Below are 10979 nucleotides of genomic sequence, written 5' to 3'. Positions count from 1 at the left end.
GAGAGGCTCACTGATAGGTAATCTGGTCAAAAACCTAGAGAGAGAAACAACATGACTAATGGGGCAGTCTCATTAAATTTTATTATATGACGTGATTTAAAAAAAAAGATATGGCATTCTTTTCTTTCCATGGAAAATCAGTAAAATCTACATTACTTGCACATGTGTTGGACCTAGATATGAAGTTTTTATTTTGGATGGAAGGAACGATGAGTCTGGGTGGGGAAGCGGGCAACAACACTCAACAGTTCTCCCATAGGTACAGGGTGTGGTAGGGTAAGCGCATGGTCATGCCATGCTTGCTCTGCAGCCTTAGCCACCAGTTCTGGTCTTGGGGGCACCACATGTCCTTTCAAGAAAAATCCCTGTGGTCAAAGTGTTGATCCACCTAGGTCCTGTCCAGTGCTGACTGCCCAGGACATATCAAAGGTCCAACAGAGGACAAGATGACACATTTGCAGGCATGTTTTCTCCATCTTACCTTGAAAGGAAGGGGCCCTCTTGTGTGGGATGATGGGAGGGGATGGGGACTGAACTGTGGGGAAGGCGATGCAAAGTAGATTCATCTTTGTGACACTTACTCCTTTGACCTCAGCCTGAGCTCATGTACCACCTGTTGCCAAGGGGCTGGTGACATCGGGAGGCCAAAAATGTTTTTAGAGATTCTCTAAAGCAAATTAACCTGTCTTCATGAAGCTATACCAAGATGCCAGGGAAGCTGGAAAGGTTCCTGGTGGTGGTATCAGGTTAAAGTAAGGTCCCAAAAGATCAGTGGTGGGAGAACCTGAAATCAGATGACTGCAGGCATGTTTGGGTCTAGAATGTAATAGCCTCGTTCCCAATTTGTATCAGCTGAGCTCATATTCAATGATTATCGTCTTGTAAACAAGCTGGGTGGAATGGCCATCCAGGTCTCAATAGGAAAACTGGAAAGCCTTCCCCACTCCCCGGTTTTGTTGACTTTATCCCAGATTCCTTTAAGGTCAGAGCTCACGTTCCCGTCCCACATACCACACTCTGGCTTTTCTCCAGAGAAGTGACTGGTGTGATCTTGTCTCTAAGGATGAGCTGGGCTTAGATGGTCCAGGAGCTTCCCTAGTGGCAAGCCTGCTGCTACGGATGGAACTGTGTTCCCCCTGAATTCATTTGTTGAAGCCCTATCTGCCAGTGTGACTGTATTTGGAGACAGGGGTTTTAGGAGGTAATTAAGGTTAAACAAGATCATAAGGGTGGGGTCCTAATGCAATAGGATTGGTGGCCTTATAAGAGAGCTCTCTTTCTCTCTCTCCGCCATGTGAGGACACAGAGAGAAGGGGGTCATCTATAAGCCAGAAAGCTCTCACCGGAACCAACCCACGCTGCCACCCTGATCTCAGACTTCCAGCCTCTAGAACTGTCAGAAAAGAATTTCTGTGTTTGTAAGCCGCCCATCTATGGTATTTTGTTATAGCAGCCCAGCTGACTAGGATAGCTAAGGCCTCCCTGGCTTTGTGGTTGCATCTTTGATCATCGAAAACCATTATAACCCACCTGGGAAGCAATGTGGAGATACGTTGCAAAAATGTGTAGGTCTTTTGTCTTGTGATTTGGGTCCTGAGTATTTTTAGGAAGTAATCTGTTAGGAGGAAAACACTGTATACATTGGAGATGCTCACTGGAGTAACATCTTTCAGGTTACCAAATCGGAAGTGTCCGGCGATGAGCAACCACCCAAAACAGGAACAGGGTGTCGTCTTGGTGAAATAATGGACTTGTAGCCCATTGTAACTATAAGTAGGAGTGCCACGCAGAGATGTGCAAAATACAGTTAATATTACATGGTTTAAAATGGCAAAATGTCATTTTGGGGGGTATGTTTTAATTAGAAATGTGGAAAAAACATGCATCCAAGTGAAGAAAGAGAGGAAGAGAATATGTCAAAATAAAATGAGTTAACACAGGGTGGTGGGATGTTAGAGAATGTGAAAAATTTAAACATTTTCCCGTGTCCTGGAAGCTCCATTGTTTCCGCAGAGAACAAAACAAGGCTGCTGCTTGTCAGCTGACATCCCCAGCAGTGCCTCTCGCCAGCCTGTCTCCTCCAGGCTGTTTCTAGACCCACAAGAGGTCTTCTGAGCCTCAGTCCCAGGGGCTCTGTGTGATGATAGAGAACATCCAGTTGTCCCAGAATTGCGTCTCTGCAGCCGCATAAACTGTCACAGCCGTCCCCAACAGCCTGCTCTGCGCCTTTCCATTAACCTGGCACCTGAGTTCCCCTCTGGCTAATAGAAAAACCTCTGTGAAGCCCGGAGCCAGGAGCAAGGTCAATTTTCCACGGCGTTACACGGGCCGGCTGTTCCTCTTACTGGGTTGTCACATGATTTACTCTTGAAGACAAAATTCCCTGGAACCAGATCCTTCTCTGAGTCAGAGCTGGAGCCTCTCACCGCGTATCCGGTAGCTGGAGTTAGGTGATACCTGGCCTGGCGTTTTGACACTGAGACATCAGGAACGGGGTGCTTTTGCTCCACGGTGGCAACAGCAGCAGCTCCCGTGTGCAGCGCGTGCTGGGCCACTTTGGTCTCAGTCTCCAAACTCATCTCGGTCCCTTTGTCTACCTTACGTGGGGGAGATATCATCTTTTGGGAATTAAATTTAGGTAAGAAGTGATGGCTCTTTTCCATTTATGCAGTGACTTTATCATTTTTTAAAACTAGATCCTTTCTGGGGATCCCTGGGTGGCGCAGCGGTTTAGCGCCTGCCTTCAGCCCAGGGCATGGTCCTGGAGTCCCAGGATCGAGTCCCACATCGGGCTCCCTGCATGGAGCTTACTTCTCCCTCTGCCTGTGTCTCTGCCTCTCTCTCTCTCTCTGTGTGACTATCATAAATAAAAATAAATAAATAAATAAAACTAGATCCTTTCTAAAAAAACAAACAAAAAACCCCAAACTGGATTCTTTCTAATATAAACAAATGAATGCATAAGGTAAAAAGCTCCAAAGCACAAAAAGATCTAAAGAGAAAAAAACAAAAACAAAAACAAAACAAAACAAAACAAAACGATACCTATCCCCCAGCCCAGTTCTATTCTTTGGGAGCAATCATTAGCAGGGTTTTATGTCCCCTTAGACCCGTGCATATTTACACGTATGCAGAAACTATATGTATATTTTGTATATCTGAAAACAACAAAAACCCAAGTTAGGACCATACCATGCACTGATCTTGCCTTATATTTTCCTGTTAATTATGTAACTCAGGGATCTTAACTTATCAGCACATATGTTTTTTTTTTTTTTAACAGCTATGTTTTTAATGGGTGCATGATACCTCGCTCTATGACCGTAGCATGATTTATTGAAATCGACCATTTAATAGACATTCAAATTTTTGTTTTGCTGCAACAAATAATGCTGCAAGTGACCATATGCAAGTACATAACTTTGCACACACTTCCAAAGTTATTTGCAGGAAATTCTTAATGATGGAAATACCAGGCCGAAGGTAATGTGCATTTGGAATTTAGATTTCTGCTGACAAATTGCCTCCCAAGTGGTTGCTCTAGCTTACTCTTCTACAAACCATGTATGAACCCACCAGATTCTCCACATCCTAACTCACGATGCATGCAAACCTTGTAAAAATATTTTTTATTTTTACTGAGATACAATTGACACACATCATTGTCTAAGTGTAACGTGGATAGCATAATGGTTTGAATTACATCTATTGTGAAATGATGGCCATGGTCATTTTAGTTGCCATGCATCATCTCTTATAGATACAATAAATAGAAAGAAAACAAAAAGAGAGAAAGAAAAACAGTTCTCCTTGCGTTGAGAGCTCTTAAGAGCTACTCTCTCTGCAGCTTTCCTGTCTACCCTACAGCAGCGTTGGCTGTCGTCATCATGGTGTGCATTACATCTCTAAATATCTTGTATCTGGAAGTTTACCCCTTTTGACAAAGTAAAGTTTACCCCTTCCTTCAGTAACTCCCTTCCTCCCTCCCTCCTCGCCCCTGGTAACCACAAATATGACCTCTTTTTCCATGAAGTTGGGTGGTGGTGTTGTTTCAGATTGCAGATTGGAGTGAGGTCACACAATAGTTGTCTTTCTCTGCCTGATTTATCTCACTTAGCCTACCGCCCTCAAGGTCCATCCGTGTTGTCACAAATGGCTGGATTTCCTTGTTTTTCGTGGCTGAATAACATCACAGCTTCTTTATCCACTCATCTGTCAGTGGACACTTAGGTTGTTTTGCCATCTTGGCTGTTGTAAATAATGCTGCAGGTATCTTTCCAAGTCAATGTGTCTGTGTCCTTTGGGTATAGTCTCAGAAGTGCAATTGCTAGATCGTAGGGTAACTCTGTTTTTAATTTTTTGAGGACCCTCCATACTGTTTTCCAGAGTGGCTGCACCAGCATGCATTCCCATCAACAGTGCACAAAGGTTCCTTTTGCTCCACATCCTCGCTGGCATCTGTTATTTCTTGTGTTTTTATCTTAGCCATTCCGACAGGTGGGAGGTGTTATCTCCTTGTGGTTTCGCAAACTTTTACATTTTAATCACTGAGTTTTAAACTGGCCTCTTCCATTATCCAAAGACAGATGGTATCATTGTTATTTAATTTTAATTTGCATTTCCTTAACTATGAGTGATGTTAAGTGTCTTTTCCTATATATCTTTGGTTCTGTGAAATGCCTGGTCCATGGAACGTTTTTCTGTTGGTATTTTTCTTATGGTTTTATTAAGAAAATTAGCTCTTTGTCTGCTTATGGGTTATAAACAAATCTTCTGTTTTTTTGCTATGTAAAACTTAGGTTATTTTTCATACAGAGAAAATGTTAAATTTTTACTTGCTGAGTTGAACCATTTTTATCTAATGTCTACATTTTTGAACCATTTTGAGATCCTTCTTCATATCAACATTTTAAAATTTATGTTTATTTTTCTTCTAGTGCTTCAGTAAGGTAAGTTGTAACATTCAAACATTTGAACCATCTAGACAACCTTGTTTGACAGAACTTTCTGTGATGACAGATATGTCCTGTGCTGTCCAGTCTGGTGGTCACTAGCCACATGTGGTTCTTCCCCACGTGAAATGTAGCTAACATGATTGAGTAAATGAATACTTACTTTAAATTAATTAATTAATTAATTAATTTACTTAAGAGAGAGTGTGTGCACAGGCAGGGGAAGGTGCAGAGGGAGAAGGAGATTCCCCCCTTGGGCCAAGCCCAACACAGGGCTCAATCCCAGGTTCCTGAGATCATGGCCTGTGCCAAAATCAAGAGTAAGTTAACTGACTGAGCCACCCAGGTGCCCCTCCTTTTAATTAATTTAGATTTAAACAGCCACACATGGCTAGTGGCTACCATATTACAAACTATACATCTAGAATTCACTTTGGTGTTGAGACTGTGGTAAGGAGGGGTACCTGGAGAGCTCAGTCGGTTAAGCACCTGCCTTTGGCTTCAGGTCATGATCCTGGAATCCTGGGATTAAGCCCTGTGTTGGGCTTCCTGCTCAGTGGGGAATCTGCTTCTTCTCTCCCACTGTCCCTCCTGCCCCTAATCTCTCTCTTAAATAAATAAAGAAAATCTTAAAAAAAGACAAAAAGATTGTGGTCAGGATCACTTCCCCTCTCCCACCAAATGCCCTACCAGTTGTCCCAATATCGTCTACTGAATCTTTTTCCCTTGATTTGAAATGTCACCATTATCATATGCTGGGTTCCTGTGTGCATTGGAGTCTATTTTTGGACACTCCACCTGACTCCATTGATTATACGGAACCTCCATATCTGAAAAGAACTTTCAGAGAGCTTCTCTCATTACAGTATCTCAGAGCAGTAGGATCACTGAACAGAAGCATCTATTTGCCAGCCTGAGCACAGCAGATGGTGATTCATTCCTTGGCATTTCCTACGCTTTTATATACCATTTCCATCTATTTTCACCTTAATATTTAACATCTAATATCTACATTAACAGTAATGCTAGGCTTTCTGCTCAGCAGGGAGTCTGCTTCTCCCTCTTCCTCTGCGATCTTGCTCTTGCTCTCAAATAAGTAAATAAAATCTTAAAAAAGAAAAAAACCTGATGAATTTGTATGACTGTATGGTACCCTCTCTTCTAGCCCTGCCATTATGGGTGCTGACCCCATCAGGGCCCTTCCGTGGGGAAGGGTCTCCCAAACCCAGCCATCTAAGCTTCAGCCCAGGGCAGCAGGATGGCCAGGAGTTTCTACAGCTCAGTCCCCATCCAGGCAGGGCACAGCCAGGTAGCAACACTGTAAGGAATGTCTTCTTGGAGCTTTCTGAGGTTGGAGGTGGGAGTCATGAGAAACAGCTCCTGCCATTATCACGACTCTTCCCTATTCCTACCATTATCCCCAGTACCCTCTAGTCTTTGCCTGGAGAGCCTGCTCACGGTATTAGGTTTGAGGAGCAGAACCTAGGAGGTCAACTCAAGATAAGTCCCATGGGCATGTGTCTTGAAGGTCTACTTTAGAACCTGAGGTTACAATTGCCCTCAGGAAGGGGTCCTCCCTGAAATCCTAAGACATCAGAGAAAAAAACCAATCAAATATGCCTGCCCATGAACACCTCCTTGCATGGCTTTCGGATCGTCCCTGATTTCCTTTCCCTTCTCCCTCTCTTCCTTGTGGCATGTCCTAGCTCTCTTCAGAACAGAGAGTACAAGGACAACCATCAGGGAACAAAAAGAGACATTAAAAAAGTTGGCAGGTTACTATACCCTGTTGTGCAGTTCTTTCGGGTTTCGGTTCTGCAGGCAGCGGGGTTGGGAGTGCTGCTCCCTCTCTGGCAGAAGCTGACTTCACACTGTGCACCGCAGCTCCTGTGGGAGGAGCTACCCGGCTGGCAAGTGGGGGGCATTGGGCACCAACCATGGAGCACAGGTGCACAGCAGACATGCCACGGTGCCCAGTGCCACTATAGGGTCTCCCCGTGGGAACAGGCAGCAATGATGCTGCGTTCAGGTGAGAGGTATCTATCTAATTAACAAGACTTTAGAGAAGACCAGTCTGTGCTCCACGCTGCACAATTCCACAGATCTGTGGCCACGTAGGGACCACACAGCCATCATGGGCCTAGCTGTCCTTTATTGAAAAACCACAGAGCCCAGTTGAGAGGTGGTAAAAGGGCTTCAGGAAGGAGGTATCTGGTTCCACGTTCCTTTCCCTCAATTGCTTGTGAACGGAGAAAATTTCTTCACAAATGAAAAACAATATTGAGTTTTGAAAATCAAGTTAGAAGGCTTCTAGGCTTGTATTTAAGTACCAGGAACCCAAATCTGTCCCCGGAGCCAGACTGCTCCCTTTGTCAGTACTGGACCACCTGAGCATGGCTCCATTTCTACTCCACTCTCCGTAGGTGTGTGTTTCAGCATCCTCTCTCTCGGGTGGAACAATTGTTTTGTTTGCCCCACGTCCCCTGAGGAGTATTGATAACGAGCTCCCAAATGAGTAGCAGCAAGTGGGAGGAAGAGCATTAGGAGATGCGGGTTCTGATCCTGGTCCTGGGTGCACTTCTGAGCCCTTTTGCATTGGTTTCCTGGGGCTGCTGAGACAAAGCACCACAAATTGGGCGTTGTAAGACAATAGAAATTCTTTCTCTCACAGTATAGAGGCCAGAAGTCCTGAATCAAAGGTGTCAGTGGGGTTGTCTCCTTCTGGAGGCTCAGAGGTCAAACCTTCCATGCCCCTCTCCAAGCTCTCCCAGTAATTCTTGGCATTCCTTGGTTTGTGAACATATCACTCCCCTCCCTGCTTCTGTGGACGTGTGGCCTCCTCCCTGTATATGTCTCTTGTCTTCCTCTTGTAGCGACACCAGTCTTACTGAAAAAAGGATCTACCCTACTTCAGTATGATCTCAACCTAATTTAGGTCTTAATTATATCTGTGAAGACTCTATTTCCAAATAAAATCACATTCACAGGTACCAGAGGGTTAGGAATTCAACCTATATTTTGTGGTGGTGGGAGGGGCACAAGTCAGCCCTCAACATGCTCTAACCCCGGCTCCCACTGTTCGAATATTTACTGGGAGCATCGTGAAGAAGATCTCTGGTGCCAGGCTTGGGCTCGTCCAGGTTTCCTGGTCATACCCAGCTAGCCTGTGCATAGCTATATCCTCCCCAGCGCTCTTGAAGAGCATTCTGGGCTCCTGATGGCAGACCAATAGATGTAATGAGTGTTCTTCATTTGGTCACAAAAACCTCAAACTGATGCATGAAAAACAAACGCAGAAGGCCGCAGTTCGTAATCGAACTAGTAAGATCTATTTTTACCTCTTATCCACAAATTGCAAATTCTTCTTAACCACTGGCCTTTGGTCTCATTGAATGACGGTAGCTGTACCCGGGATGTATGTAGTTCTTCTGAGATCTGAAATGAGTTTCCCTGTGAAAGCACACACTTACCACATTTGTTCTGAATTTTAGTTACTTTAATTCTGGTCACCAACACCCATGCTGTTTCCTGTGCTAACAGACCAACGGCTTTGCTCTTATCTTCGTTCCCTGGCAGCATGACTCTGGGCTGTGTCCCCAGATAGGGTGTAATTTCCACCAGTGTTTATGGAACATTGCATTGATCCTGCCTCCTCCATCTGCCTCTCACTGTGTTCAGATTGGGAACCTCAAACTGGCCAATCCTGGCGGTCACCCAAGAGGCACACGCGGGCCACCAGCCTTCTCTGCAGGGTCACCTCTTCGTTCCGTTTGCACAACTCAATCACAGTCTTCCCACCTTGCCAATCTCTTCCAATGGCTGGATATTTCATTAGGAATTGCTGATGTTGAATTCTTCAGGCCTTGTCTGGAGGAGATGCTGCTAGCAGCCTGCCTGAAGTCGAGGTTCCACAGTCCGTGCCCGGGAGCTGTTAGAGCAGAGGGCCCAGGGTGTCAGCATCCAGAACACAAGAACCTTAGCCTTCCTGTCTTCAGAAGCGGCCCTGCCCTTGAGGAAGCCTGGGGCGGCCAGTCTAGAGGCCGTCTGCCTCACTCCCTGGAGAGGGTCCCCTTCCAGGCTTCGCAGGGCAGGGTGGGGGAAAGAGGCATCCCTCTCCTTGGTGTAGCTTTATACCACTCCCACTCACCTCACTACCGGATGTACCTGGTGTTCTAATTCCCAGACCTTCTGGGGCCTCTGCTTCTTGGTTCTTAGCTCTCACTACCTGTTTAAGCTGTCTCAACCCTGCTGGGTCATGGTCACTCTTTGGTCTGTTTCCCCAGTTCCAAATCCTACTGCTATTGCCTAGACTTGCATTTGTGCTATTTGTACACCTTTCAAGTATCGTTCCACTGTTGCATGACACTATTTTTAGAATTTTATTTATTTATTTTTAGAGATTGAGAGAGCAGGAGAAAGGGCAGAGGGAGAGGGAGGGAATCTCAAGCAGACTCTGCACTGAGCAGGGAGCCCATGTGGAGCTGGAACCCATGATCATGAGGTCATGACCTGAGCCAAAATCAAGAGTTGGTTGCTGAACCAACTAGGCCAGCCACACGCCCCTGCATGACTCTGTTATGTTTAATTAATCAACTTCTATTTGGATATTCAAATTGTTTCCATTTTGTTGTTACAAAGAAGCTGTATTGAACAGTCTTTTTTTTTTTTGAACAGTCTTATATGTACATGTTTATACAGCTCTTTGACTCTTAGAATAAATTCTTGTAAGAGAAATTGCTGTATATACATATATCCATATCCATATATGTATATATGATACATATGTATCAAAAAGTATCAAAAAGTATGTCAAAGTATCAAAAGTATGTATCAAAAAGTATGTCTACATATGCTCATCTATATACTCATAAACTCATATGTGAGTGTATATATATATTCATAAGTATTATAGGCAAATGTATTATATCCATATGTATTATATATGCATCCATGTGTAGTTTATATACTTGTATATTATATTGTATATTATATTATATGTATTATGTAATATATTATATACTTATATACTTATATATAAGTTTATTATAAAATTTGGAATATATTATAATACATATTATATAATATATGATTATATATAAATATATATACTTATATAAGTTTATATACTTATATATTATATATTATGTTATATAATATATAATATATAATATACTTATATACTTATATATAAGTTTATTATAAAATTTGGAATATATTATAATATATTCACAGATCAGAAACAGTGATCACAGAAACATATATATAATATATATGATATATATTGCCAGCAAAGGTTTTGGTACACAGCTTTGCTTTTCTTCCTTTTTTTTTTTAAGATCTTATATATTCATTGTGAGAGAGGGAGAGCATGAGAGTGGGATGAGGGGTAGAGGGAGAAGCAGACTCCCCTCTGAACGAGGAGCCCAATGTGGGGCTTGATCCTGGGACTCTGGGATCATGACCTGAGCTGAAGGCAGACACTTAACCAACCGAGCCACCCAGTCTCCCTGCAGGTTTGCTTTTCTGTCATTAACTTGAGGGTTTGGGGATCAGACTGCGTGGCCTGAAATCTCAGCTCTTCTGCTCCTGGTCTGTGTAATGTTACTCAGCCTGTCTGTGCTTCAGCCTATCTGTACTCATCTGTGAAATGGGATGATAGATTGCCTTCCTTCTGGACCAGTAGTGAAAACTCAGTACCGCAATATTGTAAATATTCCTGTAGGGTCCTGGCATAGAGCCCAGCACAGGGCCAGACCTCAGTAAGGGCCAGTGGCCTTTGCTTTCAGGGTCGGCAAATGGCACTCCCGTCCCTCCTCATTTCTGACTAATGGTGAACTGAGACAATCAGCAGGCAGAGGCCTTAATGTTACCTTTATTATTGACAAAGCCAGGTTCAAGAATGGCCTGCGAGCATCCTGCCTGCAGGTGAGACTTGGTATAGGCTGCAAAGGGAGAGAGTGAACCTGTGTCCCATGGACACATTTTATCCCGTCCCACCTTGTGCAGGTCTGGGAACAGAGAGAGAGG

Source organism: Canis lupus, chromosome 25, assembly GCF_011100685.1.
Source record: "Canis lupus familiaris isolate Mischka breed German Shepherd chromosome 25, alternate assembly UU_Cfam_GSD_1.0, whole genome shotgun sequence".
Lineage (NCBI taxonomy): Eukaryota > Metazoa > Chordata > Mammalia > Carnivora > Canidae > Canis > Canis lupus.
Note: the sequence above shows the minus strand (reverse complement) of the source record.